The sequence below is a fragment of the Phocoena phocoena genome, chromosome 21 (assembly GCF_963924675.1).
Source record: "Phocoena phocoena chromosome 21, mPhoPho1.1, whole genome shotgun sequence".
Taxonomy (NCBI): domain Eukaryota; kingdom Metazoa; phylum Chordata; class Mammalia; order Artiodactyla; family Phocoenidae; genus Phocoena; species Phocoena phocoena.
This window is the reverse complement of record NC_089239.1, coordinates 32,404,391-32,423,021: the sequence shown is the minus strand read 5'-3', so window position 1 is coordinate 32,423,021 and position 18,631 is coordinate 32,404,391.

Below are 18,631 nucleotides of genomic sequence, written 5' to 3'. Positions count from 1 at the left end.
TCTTAATTTTCCAAAGTATTTCTCCCATCGATACTTTGATCGTCCTAGAGAATATTAAGCTACAGCCCATCCAGTGCTCTTCAAAAGAAAAAAATAAATGAAACAAAAAACAAACAAATACCAGAGAAATCGCACTCTCGAATGAGAAGAACAAGGGTTGTGTTTATTCATTTCACTCTCCTATTCTAGAGGAGACAAGTGGTTTGTTTCTGTCCCCAGAGAAAGCTCTTGGTATGAGCTTTGAAATGTCAAGTATAATTAAGACAAAGTATTCTTTTTAGCCCAACAAAAGAAATACATCTTTCAAAATAACTGTCTCTTGAAGTTAGAGAACACAAACCGTCGATCTCAGTTGAAACAGCTCACTGTGCTAAATCAGTTGTCAACTTCAGCGTGGCTCCAAGTTGGCATAGCATCTAGCTGGTGCCCCATCACTGCCCAGCATGGCTGGTCCAACCCATGGTACAATCACAGCACATTTATAAAGTTCTGACTATTCAGTCCAAGAGAACCAAGATGCCAACTGCCATAAAATGTAAACAATATGAGTTTGTTTGTGACAGAATCAACTTATGTTGAAATAGTACATTCAGGAGTAGTTGGAATGAAACGTGTAAGAAAAAAGGAAGACTTAAACACAGTTTAGCATTTCACTGAAATTTCTGATTTAGCTCTCATGGTACATGCTATATTTTAGACATGTGAGAGTTCATTTCTTCAGAGAACAGCCATACAGCACACTTATATAGAAAATATACAATCCTTTGTGATTTCATGGATGGTTTCTCCTAACAGAATGTATATTAATGTAACACAAAAATATGTGTAAACCTTACTGTAGGAGAGTTTTTCAAGGAATACACTTATACTCAATGCCTGGCTGGATACAAATATGTTATCAGAGAAAAATTTTTTTTTAATTTATTAAAATTTCCTATCCATATTTTTTCAAATGGGAGATAAACCAGTGTGATTTTTATGAATAAATAATTTTTATTTTCATTATTTTTTCTTGTGAACAGCTAAGAAGAAGCTCCAACATGCAGTTGACAGACCATGCTCTTAGATTAAGGGATACTTTAGTTCCCAGACAGATATGCCACTAACAGACTGTATGATCTCAGCAAATGGTAAGTGACCTCATCATCATAATTATTACTTTATTAGGTGCTGTGGGCTTTATGATTAAAGCCAGTTTTCATTCAATGTATATCAATGTATAATAATTCCTATCTATACTTCTGTCAAATGGGTGTTCTTGAAGTTTCATACCTGGAAGATATTTTTGAAACTTGGAAGGACATTTTATTGAAGGGATGCATATAGCTGGCCTAATTTCAGCTTCATTTTGCAGTTTTGAGAACTCCATGTCTTTTCTGATACTCTTGCTTCTGCTCTACCTGGCATTCTCTAATCTTCTCTTCCTGGACATGTTTATCTGTTCTTCAAGACAAGTCAGTTGTGACCTCATAAGTAGAGTGTTCCCTAATACTTGAAGGCACTTTAATAACCCCTTTTACTTTGTTTTCAAGACATACTACTGTTGTATTTGTTCTAGTCCTTACTGCATTGATTGTGGTGGGTTAAATATGTACCTATACTCTAAGCTAATTATCAGTTTTTCAAGGGCAGAGGATATATCTTATTAATTTTTAAATCATTAGTTCCTGATAACAAGTAAGAATTGATAAAGTATCTGACATAAATATAATTCAGTTTAAATACCATGCTCACCATTTTAATCAGTCCATATTAACATAAGTGTAAAAGTTGAAGAAGATAATCCATATTGCATTTAGGACCCTGTTTATATGTCTTCAAGACTCATGTCCACATCTCATGGGGAAACAATGTAAGCAGGACAGATTAGACGATAGGTGCAGAAATAATGTCAAGAATACGAATGATTTGGGAGAACTATATTTTACCAAAAATACAATATATTCTAAATTTGAGCCCCTTCTTGACAGAGCAATGCATAGAAAGACTTCTTCTTAGACACCCCCAAAATTCACCAGGCTTCTTGTAATAATTTTGAGCATTTTAGACAACTAGAAGGCATGAAAATAAGCCCAAAAATCAGTCAAGAGAAAGGAAAGTCTTCATTGTTTTAACAGAAAAACTGAACCTCAAGGAGATCTCACATCCCCTTTTACCCGTCGCTCATCTTCTCAAGTCTGTATCTGTACACATAGTGTTAAATCACTTAAGAGCCATGAATGGATGGTACACATTCTAACTGACCCATCAGTTAATCATTTATTGGGCCATATATATGCCAGAGTATGTTATTTGTATGTTTTGCCTTATTTCATCTTCATAACAATTTTAGGAAATGTATTTATGGATGGTAAAGTTGAGGCTTATAGAATTTTCTCAAGTCTGTACAATTTGAAAGCCTGTGTTCTAAAAGCTCCTCTGTACTCCTTTCTTAAAGGACAGCTCTTGATGACTATTCCTAATTAACGATTGTTGTGCTAAAAATATGTTTTTTGCCAGTGTGTTAAAAAATTTCCATCTGCTTTCAAAACATATTTATAAGTATAGATTATTAAAAAGCGGCTAAATTTTGCAATGGAAGTAGCATGTTGATCTATAATATCAGGAAGAGAGGCTCAGCTAAAATGAATAATGCCAGAATATTTCAAAAATAAGATAACTCATGCACATTAAAATATGCTCAGTGAAAGGATAATCTGATCAGGTGTGTCTTCTCCTCCTTGGCCTTGCATATGACCATAATTCCATATGTTCAGGACCATGTTAGGAGGCTGACTCCCGGCTCAACCTCTTTGCGTAATTTTTCCTGCTGACCATTGGCCAGAGGCTTTATCTGACAGGCCTCGGGGTCGCGGTGCTCCTCCCACACCAGACGCCCTGCACAGCCTTTGCAATGCAGTCTCTAAAGGGAGTTGCCATCAAGGACCCGGGCCCTCCTCAGGTATCTACATTCCTATCCCGGATGCCTTCATTACTGGTCATTTGTGTGAGGCCTGGGGCAGTGGTCTTCTTCTTTAGGCATGCTGACAGCTCCTCGTAGGAAGGAGGAGAAGTCCTTACAGACACTTTTCCCCACTCTGACTCTGTACCCTCCACCTCTCCACCGCTAGCCCTTCCCCCTGATGCTGTCCTCCACCCCAGGCTTGTTCAACTGTGGAGCCTCTGGGTCAGGGCTCCCTCAGCAGTGAGATGACCCCGACATGTGCACACCTGCCTGACCCTCCAAGAGTAAGCCTTCCCATGAAGAAAATAGGACAGGGGGCCGGGTTCCGTGTTAGCCTCCTGCCTCCTGCTGCAGTGACTAAAGGCTTGACTCCATTGTTGGCTTGTTGCTTTAATGGGCAACTCTGATGCCTGGCGGCTCAGTTCCTGCTTTCCCTGCTCAGCTGAGCTCCTAACACCACATAGTAAGGAGTTTGAGGTTTTTCTTTTTTGTCTCGCCGCTGACAGCTTTTCAGCATCACTTCTCTCCATCCTCTGCCTCACATCTTGTCCAGCTGATGAGAAACCCGGACGGTGACTCCTTCGGTGCCAGCGAGAGATTCAGAGCGCTCAGACCTTACTCTGTGTGCGACAGCCTTCATCCCAGCCCTGCCTGCTAACCACAGTTAAACCCCTTCCCTTGCTCTTTCCATCTTAGGACTTTTTTAGGGAGGCTGCCCTGCACTCTCCAGGAAGTCTCGTCATGTAAATGAGAGCATTATTCACAGTCTTTTATGTATGTATGATTATCGGTCTTACTATCTAAACCAAAGTTTGGGTTGGGGTGCATCCTCTTTTTGAAGAGTGGCTGCCACAGACCATACTAGGAAGAATAAGTGATGAAACCAGTTACCATCACTAGGTTCAGTCTAGAGATTCGGGGCCTTGTTTCCAGAGACGGTTGCACTGTAGGTGAGACGCGAAGAATGGAGTGGGATTACCCAGGTCACGAGGCCAGAATGTTCTTGGTGAAATAAGTATATTGGAAAAAGCACAGAGACAAGAGAGTTCATGATCCAGAGACATTTGAAACAGACTCTGAAAGTAAAACAAAGGGAATTGTTGAATTTTGTGAAGTGTATGAGTGTGTTGAGGATAAAAAGACAAAACCCAGAGTCCTGGCTTGGATAACTTGCTGATAACTTGATTCATGTGTATGAGATGTGAAATACTTCAGATTATTTGATGTAAGATATTTGTGGGGCATAGAGTTAGATTGTCTAATATACAGCTGAGTGAATCAGACACTCTGGGGAGAGAGCTGGGCTGGAGACTCAAGGCTGTGTGAAATATAAGTAGTAATTTATGTCATAAGAAGGAAAGGGTATTGAGAGAGTGCGCTAACAATAAATACACTGAAGGGTCAGAATGGTTAGAAGAGGTTAAGTAATTTGACCTCAGGTAAGCTGAGAAGTGTTGTTCTGGGCCGAATTGTGTTCTCACCAAATTCCTGTGTTGAAGCCCTTACCCGCAGTAAGACAGCCAGGGCCTTCGGGGAGGTCGTTAAGGTTAAATGAAGTCCTAAGGATGGAACCCTAATCCAGTGGGACTGATGTCCTTACAAGGAGACAAGGCACCCAGCGCTCTCTGTGTCGGCCCCAGGGAAGGGCCGTGCTAGGACTGGGCGGGAAGGCAGCCACGTGCGAGCCAGAGAGAAACCGAGCTCCTGGCACCTCAGTCTCCACCTTCCCTTCCAGAACTGAGAGAAAAGAAGTGTCTGTTGTTTACGCCACCAAGCCCGTGATGCTCTCCTGTGATAGCCCAAGCAGACCAATTCAGATGCGACCAGTTCTGGAGCGCGTGGGGAGGAGCTTGAGAAGAAGAACCGCATACCGTAGAAAACTCATGTAAACTAAGAACCAGAAGGTCCATTTGCTTCAGAAAGAAGTATTTCTATTTACTCTGTAACCTAGGTCGAAGCAGTTGTAGGGCTGGAAGTGGAAGTCAGATTACAAGGGGAAGCGGAGTGAACAGGATGTTTGTTATGACAAAGAGGGAAGACGCTATGGGACAGAGATAGAAATAAGGCTTGAGGCGATGGGAAAGAAAGTTGATGGAAGGCTCCTGTTGACTGATTGACTGGATCATGTTTAAATGCTAATGAGAAGAGCCCCCCAGAAAGGAAAATGCTGATAATATATGTGAGAAAATGCCTCATCAACAAAAGAGCGTCCAATGAGGAAACATCTGCGTTGGTTTTATACGGCTCTGGAGATGGACCTAGCTTCAGCTCCTATGATGTCAGAAAGCTGACCCTGAGAGTCTGGGTTCCAGCGTGAGATGTGAGTGATTTGCAGGGATGATCCGAAAACTGAGCGCCATTTAGCCTTTACTCTTTCGTCTGGTACCTGAAAGTACATAGTAAAGTATTCCATAGTGCCACTTAAACGTTATCATTATTTCCTCATAACTTAAAACTGTTCCAGATAAGAAGAGATCTAAATGCAAGTTCCACATCTCGGGAGCAGAGATTGTCTATCTGTGAGTACATTGAAAATAGATGCGTCTCAGAGCCTTCAGGTCAGATAGCTATTGCCTTATTATAGATTGCCCCCAAATTTGTTACTTCCCCCTACAACCATCATTTATTCTGTACAAAATCTGCAATTTGGGCAGAGCTTGGTGGGGAGGGCTACCTCTTCCCCAAGTGGCACCGGCTAGGTTGGCTCAACTCTGAACTGGGGACTCCACTCGTAAGAGACCTAGTTCACATGACCGACAGGGTGATGATGACTGACAGGTGGCAGCTCAGGGAGGCAGGGGGGCAACGTCCCTGGAGTCCCTCCACCCTCCACACAGGCATCTGCGCGACCCGCTTGAGCACCCTTAGGAATGGTGCCTAGGATTCAAGAATGAACGGCTCACGAATAACTTCACTGGAATCTGCCAGTTTATTAAGGGTTGATCCTGTACACCGTAAAGTGTAATTTCCACTGTATTCTGTCGGCCAAACAGTCAGAGTCCATATCCAAGGCCGGCTGACATAGACCTCACCTTTCAATGAGAGGAGCGTCGAAGAATTTTCCAGACATGTTTCACAATGGGCACAAACCCCAAAAGCTTAAATCACTTGCCATTTTAACCCTTTGTTATTGAAAAGATAACATTAGAAAAAACAATATTTTCAAAACAGCAGTTAGAGTAAATGTTAACCAGAAAGGAGAAATATATATTTACTATTAAAATATAAGCGTCCATGTGTATTTGTGAGTAAATATCAGTTATTTGCAGCTGAGCAAATATTTCATAATAGTCTTGACATCTAAGAACACCTTCTATAATTCAACTGCTACATTTGTTAATTATTTTCACTAGAAATTCATAGAACTTCATACCACCCTCTTTGAAGGACTTTAGCACCATTGTTAAGAGTTTAGTTTCTGAAGCCAAAAGGCTGTATTTACCACTCCTTTTTCCTAACTTGCTACTAATTTTCTAACTCCTCTATTTCTCAGCTTACCTACAGGGAAAAAGAGGTTAGGAAGACCACCTACCCAAAAAAGACTCTTTTGCAAAGGTAATGAGAAAATGCTTCTAAAGCATGTACTTTGGTGATTAGCCCATAGTGAGCACTCCACAAGTCTTAGTGTTTTTACTGGCAGGGTCTGGTTTAAAATGGATTAAGTTCAGATGTCCTTGATGCAGCATTGCATCATGATGTACATTATTTAGATAATTTGAAACGTTAGATAATTAGATACTTTTAGATAATTTGAAAGATGATCAAAAAAGATAAAAACTCATGAACTATTAAAAAGTTTCACTGGAAACCTATATAATGTCAGGTTTTCTAGAGAGTGCCACACACTTTAATACAGATGAACTTAATTTATACTACACGTTATGAAAAATAATTTTCCCTCTACTCTTCTAGGGCTCGGCTGAGACAGCACCCCTCCCCATTGTAATAAAAGATTAACAGGAGAAAAACAAACAGAAGTTTAATAACATGTATACCTCCTGTGTTCACGGGAGAGACCCAGGAAAGTGAGTAACTCCCCAAAACGACCCAAGCCACCACCTTAAATACTGTGTCCAGTTCAACCAAAGAAGGTGTTGGGGCATGGGGAAGCCAGCTGTGGGCGGCGGTCAGGAAGAGCACAGTGAATAAGAGTAAGGTTATTACGCAGATTTGGGGCATTGTCTTCTCCATTGATAAGAGTTTCTGGAGATTCGGTCATCCTCTTCGTGGTAACAAAGAGGGAGACACCCTTTCGAATGGAGATTTCCCATATACATGCAAATGTCTCTTACAAAAGGGTAACATCTACTCAGTTTTCAGAGCTTTTCCTAGGTCTGCTGCTGCTTAAAAGTAATCAGCCTATAATAATCCTTATGCCAAGGAGGTATATTTTGGGGTGGCAAATTCTGCCCTCCTTCAGTACACACACACTGTTTAGTCAATGGCTCATGTAGGCTTTATTTCTTGCAAAAGACACTTCCTGAAAAGAGGTTAAAGGCTCTTTGTACCTACTTTAGTAGTTTCCAATCCTCCGTTTAGAGACCCATGGTTGGTATCAGTCAGAAACCAAAGCCCTGGTCTTTGTTATAACTAGAGCACTGCCCCAAACTCTCCACTTTTCTGCATTCCCTCAGATATTGGACATCCCGTAAATTAAAAATCTACTAGATGTGAATGTGGAGGTAGAGAAGGAAATGGCAAGGATTGTGAGGACTTAATAGCATTCTGGGAAGTGCAGAACGGATTCCAAGTAAAAGAGGGAAGGTTGCAGTGGAGGTGGCTACCATAATTACAGTTCATACGGGAATTAATATTTAACTATTTATATATTTAAAATATGTGAAAACTAGGCCATGAAGGAAAGACTACATCTCTTAAGTTGGAGTTACAGTAGCACACATAGTTCTCTAAGTAGGTGAGAACCTGATAGAAGCTGTGTACTTTATACAACTCAGAATTTACCAAACTGAGGAAGGATTTGGGCCACCCCCCAAGTGTACTGTGTAGACAAGGCTATGAGATAATAAATCTTTGAGAGGAATCTTAGCTGGTCAAGGTAAAAATTTAAAGAAAAAATAAAATAATAGTGTTATTGGTAAATACAAGACAGAACCAGATAAAGAAGTATTATATGAATCCTCAGAAACAAAATCTATTCCTAGAAATTATCTGTCTCAGAGTCCAGGAGACAGCTTCAACGTATTTGTCATTTTTAATGTTATGCTAGATGACATGGCCTCTACTATAAGAGCCCCAAGATCCTCCTGAGAAAATCAAGTGGAGTTGAAAATTCAGCAGGATCCAATTAAAATTTAACAGAACATGAAGGAAAAGGAATTTCTTTAAATTAAGAGGAATAAATGATCTATGGCAGGACTTCAAAAGAATTTAAGTCTAATGTCAGAATACATTTCTATAGTAGAAGTAGTCAAAGGCAGACTTTATACTGTGGAAATCAAATTTCAAAGCTCAGTCTTGATGACAGCCAGAGCTGGCACGTGCAGTCCCCCTCTCAGTACACAGTGACACACGTACATGGTCAGGCTTCAAAAGGAATGGGAAATTCTATCCTGGAACAGAAAGAAAGAGAGAAATCAAAGCCATTAAGTGTGAACTGATGCCACATCCGTTAGTGATGGGGCTTGTATGTGCTTTGGGGCTGGTAACTGGAAGAATGCCCCCTGGCTCCAGAAAAGACTGGAGACACAGCAGGAACTGTAGGAGCTGGACGTGAACTCCCCGCAGGGCTCCTGGAGCCTTGAAGTACCACCAGGTATGTGAACCAGGGCCGGATTTGGCTATTCCTCCCAGAATGGCAGATTAGGCGATTTGGTCCCATCTTTCTGCTGATGTCATTTAGAAGAGTTGAAAAATATTATAAAACATTTTTTTTGAAGAGACTCAAGAGCTAACCAGGAAGCAAAGAATTGTGATATCAAGGTCCAGAGGAGGTTAACCCACAGGTATGACATGGTATTTGTGACCATTTCTTCCCTAGGCACATCTGTTGATTTCAACAAGTAGCTTAGAGGAAGTAATAGTAAATCTGGGAAGGATAGTGGATTTTTCTTTTAGAAAAAAGAAGAGGAAGTTTAAACGTGGATTAGGCTATTATATGCATAGGTGGTTCAGAGAATAGATAATGCAATCAATTTGTAACAAGTTGAGTTTGATGTGTATTATGTGTAGAGTTTGATCTGTATTTTCAAATTATGCAGGCTATCTATTAGGTGTTATTTATCCATTTGGTTAATTTGTCAGTGAATAAATGAAGAAAAAATGGAAAATGAATGGGGAAAAAAAAAATAGACATACCCAAATCAGAAGAATGGCTTTTGGAAACCTAATACATATGAAAGAGCTCACTTGCCAGTGTTTTTCAGCTCTTCATAGATTAATGGGCATTATGTTAAAATAGTTTTTGTATGCTGATTTAGCTTAGTATTATAAAACAGAGGACCTGTTAAAAACTAATGACTTTTATATTTGGTTTACATTCTGAAATCTATTAATTTACTCCCTTAATGTTTTATCTATTGAAAAATACACAAAGGTATTCCGTATAACACCGATACTTATTTTCCTAGAGAAATTGATATGCAACACGGCATGAGCCCGTCTCTTTCTCTTTTTCTTCCTCTACACGTGAATGCACACGCACACACACAAACACACGCACACATACACACATAACTCAATCAGGATTATAGACCTACTGAGCAGATGGCCTTTGGCTTGGAGAAAATTGGATCCTGGGATATCTTTCTGAATTTATCTTCGATTCAAATTGTCTTTAGTATGCGCAAGTCATTAAAGCACTAGTCTGGGTCTGAAGAGGTTTTCCTTCAATATTTTATAGGTAGGATTTTGATCTATGATTTATCAGTCAATGGACAGCACTAAGGACAGAGAGGATTTTTTCTTTCCATTAGGAATCAATTCTTCTGGTAGATAGATTTTTGTTTCCATCCTTATTCCGCTCACTGAAAAAAATCTGCTTTGGGATATGTCTGTCAATTTGAGTGACCAGGCACGTAAGTGGTATAAAACACAGGAATTTTTAAGCTGTGAGAAGGACTACAGTGCTGCAAAATACATAAAAAAATGAATAAATAAAAACTACCAAGCGTCTTTTATGATTTGTAGGTTCTTTTGAATGCAGGAAATATTAAAGAGGAATGCATTTTATTTATGTAAAGGTCACCATTAGGTTTTATTTTTACATATATCTTCCCAGCTCATGTATAGAATAAAAAGCTTTGTGGACAAATGTGATTATATATTTCAGGGAGATCTGTAGTTCATCTTCACAGCATTTTGTTTAGTTTCATCTATTTTGTTATAGTTTGTGATTTATTGCATGTATGCCAGTCAGTATATTTTCCATTCCTCAGAAATATGTGACTGAATTGCAGCTAGATTTTTCAGTCAGTTACATTGGCTTGAAAAGTAAATATTATGGAAAAGAAACTATCAAATTTTATAAGGAGATATATCTTGCTACTATTTATTTCTGCATGCAAGGCTGACTGCAAAAAGCTGTCAGGCACAGAGAGCTGGGTGGCAGCTGCTAGGCTTCAGGTGCATATCAAATAATTTGGAAATGGTTTTCTTAGAGTAATGTTCTCTTCTCCTAAGAAACCATGGGTTGGGATTTCCCTGGGGGCACAGTGGTTAAGAATCCGCCTGCCAATGCAGGGGACACGGGTTCGAGCCCTGGTCCGGGAAGATCCCACATGCCGCGGAGCAACTAAGCCCGCGAGCCACAACTACTGAGCCCGCGCGCCTAGCGCCCGTGCTCCGCAACAAGAGAGGCCACCGTAGCGAGAAGCCCGCGCACCTCAGCAAAGAGCAGCCCCCGCTCGCTGCAACTAGAGTAAGCCTGCGTGCAGCAACGAAGACCCAACACAGCCAAAAATAAATAAATTTATAAAAAGAAGAAAAAGAAATCATGAGTTTTAGGAGATCTTTAGTCTTTCAAACTGCTTCCCTGAAAAGTTGCTAGGTTTTCACGAAGGTTCTATTATGACAGTGAATTACAGTTAAAACAGAGCTCTACCACCGGTGTGAGGAGATCCTGCAATTAGTAGACTTTTATCAGGTTCTTCCTGTTGATTAAATAAAGCATTTCAGGGTCTTTATTCATGTGATGCATGAATGTGCTGCTACTAAAACTATAACAAATACAGCACTTATTTGTATTTATCGGAATTATGGAGGCGCCGCTACATAGTTCATGTAGAGGAAATATTTTTTAAAACATGGTTCATTCTGGTCCTAGGACTTTAGCCCCCTGCCCCCCGTCATGATCTTCTTAAAACAGAGGTTTTTGCTTCTATCCTATACTACACTCTTCATATGATTGTTTCTTTTGGAATCTAAGCTACTTGGAAGTATACATTTCATCATTTATTATTAGGATCACTAATTTGCATATACCCACATATTTGCTGAATATCTTTAACCAAAACTCCACTATAGCTTTCAGAATGCTTTTACCAGGTGCAGAGCATAGCATGTTATCACTCTACTTTCCTCCCTAGGATACCAAGTAGAATAGTAAAATGGCATATTGTTTCCCCTCTCTTTAAACTGCCACTTTGTGGCAAATACCCATGTCCAGGTTTACGTGTGGTACACATGGGTGTGTGTGTTTGTATTAGAGTGAGAAATACTAATATTTAATGTGTGTGAATGGATGGCTGTCTGTTTTCCCCAGGAAATACTAGTTGGCTCCAAGTTGAAGAAACACTGCTCATCACATCCTAAGATAGAGGCAGAATAAAAGTGTTGGGAGAAGGAGATACTACTTAAAAATTTAAGATATTTTTTTGGTTTCTAGAGGGATACTATTCTCAAGTAACCATGGGGGTTTGGCTCAGCTGGGGTTATCTATTTTGAAAAAAATGATGATGGGTAGAAAAACAGCTAGGAAAATAAGAGCATAAACTATGGATAAAATATAAGATGAAATGATGACATTCAGCCTCATTATGGAAGGATAATGGAAGTCATTAAAAGTATCTTTTAAGATTGACTCAGCATTTACTTTAGATATTTTTAACTTCTTACTGGTGAACAATCTGTAGTGTGAAATATGTCTATTATGAATTAACAAAATCTTGTATTGAGGATACACACCCACACACAACTGGGTTATGAACTAGTTGTATTGGAAGACGGGGTCACTGCAGGTTAAGGAGGCTATATTTCTGAGATAGAAACTATATAAGAGTTACACTCCTTCCAAAAATGGCACATGTCATTAATCTTTCAGTCATGTAATCATTTAAATGTTCCCCATTGCCGTCAAAACAAAATCTAAATGTCATAATCTGATCCCATCTCCATTTACATTCTAACCTCTCACCATGCCTATTTTTCCAATGTAATTTAGGTCATACACCTGCTTGCAAAACACAGTACGTGCACATCTTTTGGATTTCTTGTCTTTTCACCTGCTGCCCTTTTGGCTTGCACCGCATTTACTCTTGCCCCATTTCTTTTATGATCCTATTAAATTATGGTTTAGCTGACATTGCCTTCTGAAAGCCTTCCTCAAATACCAACTGTAACTGGGTTATACGTTTTGTGTGCTGCCATAGTTATGTATGCATGCTTGTTTCATAGAGTCTGACACTCTAGTAGTTACTTTAAGTCCATCCTTATGACTTTATGATTCCTGAAGACAAAGAAAGCTTTTATCCATCTATTTTCTTTAGCAACCATCCTGGTGCCTAGGCCATGGTGGAAGCTAATCCCTTGATGAAAGGAGGAAGGGAAGGAGAGAGGGAGGGAAAGAAAGAGGGAGAGGTAGGAAGGAAGTAATGAAAATAATGACGTATAGTAAGGGAAAAAAAACAACTTTCTTCCAAGAAGAAACTTAACTTTAGTATGAGAAAAGAATACTAATATTAAGGAAAAAACGCTGGTCTTAAAGTCTGGATATGGGTAAGTGTCTTCATTTCCAACTCTTGTTCGTCATGGGAGCTTAGGCAAGTACTGTACCCTTAATGAGCCGTGGGTTCTCATTCTGGAAAGCTGAAATAACGACGTACGTCATCCTTCTACTCCAGGGCGCAGCAGGTGTCACGTTTAGTGATATTTGTTTATGTGCTTCATAATTTTAAAGTACAGAACAACTACAGGGTCTTATTATTTCAAAACATATCAAAGATTTTTAAATGACTAAATATAAAAGGTTAACTTATACATAGCATATCTGTAAAATTTTTAAAGAACGAGTGATTTTCTAATTAAAAGCAGTCTTAAATGGAATTCGTAAGTATTCTGTAATTAAATATGCTTTTTTTGTGTTCTTAAGCAAGTACTTTGGGCAATTACAGAAGATTTTCCAGGAAGAGTGCTTTAGTACCTAGCTGCTTTTGCTTATACCTACCATATCCCTCCATTTCTTCTCAATTCGGCATTGTTAGTTTATTATCTGGGCTTCCAAACAATTATTTCAGAAATGTATTCATTAATTCTAAGATGAAAGCCTTGGCCAGTAGTTTGACCTATAGAGCATTAGCAGGCTTATTTTTCATGTGCAGTTTTTGTATCACAAATCTAGGATAACTTGAGGCTTTATTTGGTTGGAATATTCGTCCAAACTCACCATCTCAAATACTTTCTTTTTTTTATTTCTGGGGCTCTCTGGAAGCCTATAAATTCAAAATAAAAAACTAATGTGTGAATTCCCTTAGTACTCCAAGGAAAATTCTTTTATACCTCATTTAATCAACAGTGTTCTCAAAAGCTAACAATGTATCTTATTATACTGTCTTATTTGTCAATTTTGCTGCAGTAACAAATGACCAGAATAGCTCCAAAGGTTTATTGCTGTCATTCAATACGAGTTTTGAGTCAGTGGTAGTTCCATATTTCTCTTTCATTTCACGATCTAGACTGGAGAAGCTGCCCCCCATATGGGGTATGGTCTTCTGCTGGAAGAGGAAAAAAAAGCAAGAGATCCTGAAACCAGTACACCATGACTCTTAAAGCTAAAGCTGCCTTGAAGAACTGGTCTATTGGCCGTTCTGCTCACACATTTATGAGCCAAATAAGCCAAGTGGCCAAGTTCATGTTCATGGGTAGAGAAGTAGCTTCCTTCCCCCAGAAGGCATGGTGGTTGTAGAACAACACAGTGATGCGTTATCCACTTAAAAGGAAGAGGAAAACAAAGAAAACAATAGTGCAAAGATCAGTGTCTATCGTCTTAGTCACAAACATTCGCTTCTCTTTTTTCCAGGTGCTAAATATTGCCAACCCCTCCCCAAGAAAGATGTGACAAAATCCAATGCAGTCATGACAATCAGATTCAAATTTCAAAACGTGTTGATAATCACTATTGCAGGTCCAAACCTGGCTTGTTGAATTTTGGTGGTACGTGAACACACGCACACACACGCGCACACACACACACACACACACACACACACATACTCTGCATTCTGATTTCTATATACTCAATGATAATAGAGGAATAAGGGTCAGATATCCACAATTAACAGTGTTACTCAGAAATGGGACAAATGAGTGGCATACGGTGATCAGCGGCCCATAGTAATCCTGGAATTCTGTTGGCCAGGTTTTTCAAGGAACATAAAATATTTCTTGATTATGACCTAATCTTGCTTCCTGGAAGCCCTCCAATCTGTTCTTCTCAGTGGCTCTCAGCTCTACTTCCTGGACAATTTTTATTTATTATACGATTAAACTTGGTTATCTCTGAAGAGGGCATTGAAGAGCACACCTTCGTCTGTGCTTGAACAGCTCGCTTACCACTTTCGGAAGCTACACATCTCTACAAAGCTGCTACACATCTCTACAAATCTGTTACACATCTCAAATGGTCACAGTCTCGTTTAATTCATGTTGGCGGTTCTTTTGACAGTGCATCCCTCTTTATAACTTTACTTTTCATCTGTTTGATTCCAGTCATTTCCATGTGCAAACCGGCATACTCACAGTGCCTTTTTTCTTTAATTTAATTTTTATTTTAGATTGGAGTATAGTTGATTTACAACGTTGTGTTAGTTTCAGGTATTGAGCAAAGTGATTCAGTTATACGTATACAAATATCCATTCTTTTTCCAGTCATTTTCCTGTGTAGGTTCACGGTGTTTTCTGAGGCAGCCCCTGGCGCTCTTCTTCTGCCTTGTCTTTATTTAAAGCCACGTTGAGTTTATTAGACTTCACTCTGAAGCCACCCTTGGTATGTTTTCTGAGACATATTTTGTTCAACTGAAATGATTTATCTGTAGCTACCATAATCTATCCAGACTTTTTAAACCAGAGCAAGATGACAGTTATAGGTATCCCCTGCTTCTGGAAAGTTTGCTGTAGGCCACTTTGCTTTTACAAAAGACTTGTTTTTTTATATTGGTACCTGTTTTCACTAACAGAAAAATCTGAAGAGGATTTTAGCTTTTACAAAAAAAGGCGAAAAGGGAAAATAGCTTTTCATCTGTGTTTTGCAGTGAGCTCTTCCAGAGACAGTGCACACCCAGAGCAGCCAGCACGGCCCCGGCGAGCTTCTTCCCAGGGAACCACGCTTAGCTTCTCAGCATCAAGCTGCCAGAGCCTTGAACTGTCCATGAGCATCTGTGCTTTGTCATAGTTTATTCTGTGCATCCATTAGCAAACATGTGTTCTAAGGTAATTGCTTCTTCACTTTATACTATTTTGGCTTATGAAAAATTTCATAGGAACTCTCTACTTTCCCATAGGAAGGTGAACCTGTGTCTTAATTTGGTCTTTGCTCTGGGTTAATTAGTCTTAAGTGGTTAGAGTACTTCCAAGTTTTATCACTTATTGGTAGCCTATTAGAAACAGTTGAGCTTTTCAACCCTGCAAGTCCTTAGTTGTCTACATTGTCTTATTCCTCTTTTACTCCTTGCTAACTAGTGAGTTCTCTTCTGTTTTCATCTTTGTTTTCTTAAATCCAGCCAATAACAAAAGAACGCTTGAGAAAGTTCTGTGTCTTATCCCTTTTGCCAACAGTCACAAGTTAATTACGTACCTTAAATGGCTTAAATGTTATTGTAGAAAACACTGTTACCAATTTCATTAATACATAACATTTCTTCAGTACACAAAATGAGTTGCCATTTTCCATCCTTCAGTTATAGTTTACTTCATGCCCATAGCACAGCCCCGGAGCCAACAGCACATACGTTGTTTTTTCTAGGTAGCAGTGCTTCACTTCTTGGACAATTTCGGAACTACTCAGCCTTGCTGTGTTAATAAACCACCCCAAAGTGTCAGTGACTGACACCCGCACATATTTATTCCTCTAACGCTGGCTGAAGTTGTTGACAGATCAGCTTATACTCCACTTTTTTCTTCATTTCAGGATGAAAAGGAATTACTCCATATTGTGACATGCTGCCTTGTGGCAGATTAAAAATAAAAAAACAAAACAACAGAGTTGGATAAAACCTACAGTGGCTTTCAATGCTTTTGTTTGGAATTGACATCCTGTCACATCACTCACCAAGAGAAAGCACATGGCCAAGTCCGTGGCTTAAGTAAATGCACTCTTCCCACCCCCTGCTGGAAGGCACTGCTGATCCAGGCCACGCAACTGATAAATAATCCTCTTCAGGGAATGGGGTAGTAAATAATTGGGAATAATTATAATCATGATGTCACAAATGGTCTGATACCTGTTTATCCCTCAAGGCTCTCTGTAAAAAGCTCATTAATTTCTTACAGTTTTCTGCGCCCAAACTCTATCACACAGTTTAGGTAGTTAGCTTTGTGTTTGTCCTTGACTTCTTCACCTCCTCCCAATTGTATGTCCTTCCAGCTTTCTATGGGCTCAGCTTCGCCTAATTAGTTTAGCCTGGCAACACACCAGGAACCAAATTTACAAAAGTAAATTTCATCTGAAATTGGCTCTCTGCCCTAAGTCTCATATATATAGTATAAGTGAGTTGCAGTCCTTCTGGTGAGAATGAAACCTGCTCTTGAAATCCAGGAGGTTTAGCTAAGGTTCTGATTTCCTGTCTGACAACTGCCATCCCTCTCCCTGGAGGGTTGGTCCTATTCTTTTCCCTTGTGGGTGTCTTAGTGTCCTGCATCAACACTACACAAATATATACTGAGATCCCTGTAAGGTCCTTTCCTGAGACCCCTCCAGCTTATCCTCATCTGAATATTTTAGAGAACAGAGACTAAATTAAGACTAGGTTTTCTATTCCAGTCGAACATTGCAACTTAAACTATGATCAGCCCGATAAAGGCAAGCTTCACTTTAGAACAGCATATTCCCCCTTTACTCTGATCTTCCTGTTATCTCATTTAGCATTTGCTTTAGCCAAAGCTACATAGGTTTTAAACTTTGGCATAAAACGTACGTGTATTTGATTTGAGTCTGACCACCTACTGTTGGTGGAATACTTGATAAAATATTTAGTTTTCAATAAATGACTACAAAAAAATAGCTATCTACATGATAGAAACAGTTTGTTTTCCTTTTACTACCATCATTTTAAAGAACTAATGTTAGCTCATTACAGTTCTGAAAAATTCATAAGCGGACCCCATAGTGGATGAAATACAAAATTGTGGGTATCAATTAGAGCCCTAGTGTTTGTTCTTTTTTCTAAATTAATTAATTTATCTATATATTTTGGCTGCGTTGGGTCTTCATTGCAGTGCGTGGGCTTCTCATTACAGTGGCTTCTCTTGTTGCGGAGCACGGGCTCTAGGCGCTCAGGCTTCAGTAGTTGTGGCTTGCGGGCTCAGTAGTTGTGGTTTGCAGGCTCTAGAGCGCAGGCTCAGTAGTTGTGGTGCACGGGCTTAGTTGCTCCAGCGGCATGTGGGATCTTCCCGGACCAGGGCTCGAACCCGTGTCCCCTGCACTGGCAGGCGGATTCTTAACCACTGCGCCACCAGGGAAGCACCCACCCCTGTCCAAGTGGTTTTAATAATTATTTGACAACTAACAAGCTATAATTTTGTCAAAGCACAAATTGTATGTTTCTAAGTTATAGAGCTGGTGAGAGTGTAATAATCATTCTTGATATTATGTAATTGATGATTTGGCATCTTAAAAATCATAGACCAAACTAAAGGCCAGAATTGCTTACTTATATATCCATATGATCCCTGTGTATTCATAGGCATGCGAAAATCATATTATCAAACCTCCAGGGCTCTCTAGTCACCATAAATACTTCTTATGAATTGGTTGAAAATTTAATTTTCAGGTAAACATGGACATCAAAGAGACATGGGGGTTTTTTTGTATTTTTTTTTTTCTTTTGGCCGCACTGCCTGGCTTGTGGGATTATAGTTCCCGATCAGGGATCAAACCTGGGTCCTCAGGAAGCAGTGAGAGCACAGAGTTCTAACCACTGGACCACCTGGGAATTCCCCGACATGGTTTTGTATAAAGATGTACAGAGGAAACACACGGATCTCAATAGAGGTATTATTTAGAAATAAAATAAGTAAAATAAAATAGCCTGTCCAACTATTTCCACACTTAAAATTTGGAGAACTGCAAATATTTGAAGTGTACGTTCCTCACAAAACCTTAGCGTCTTTTGAATGTTAATTGAATCAGTTCTCACCACAGTACTAGAAGTTTAAAAGACTCTGGTCAACAAAGGAACACACGACGGCAATAAAAAAGTCTCTAAAGGTAGCTATGAGGCAATTTGCATGGCATTATTC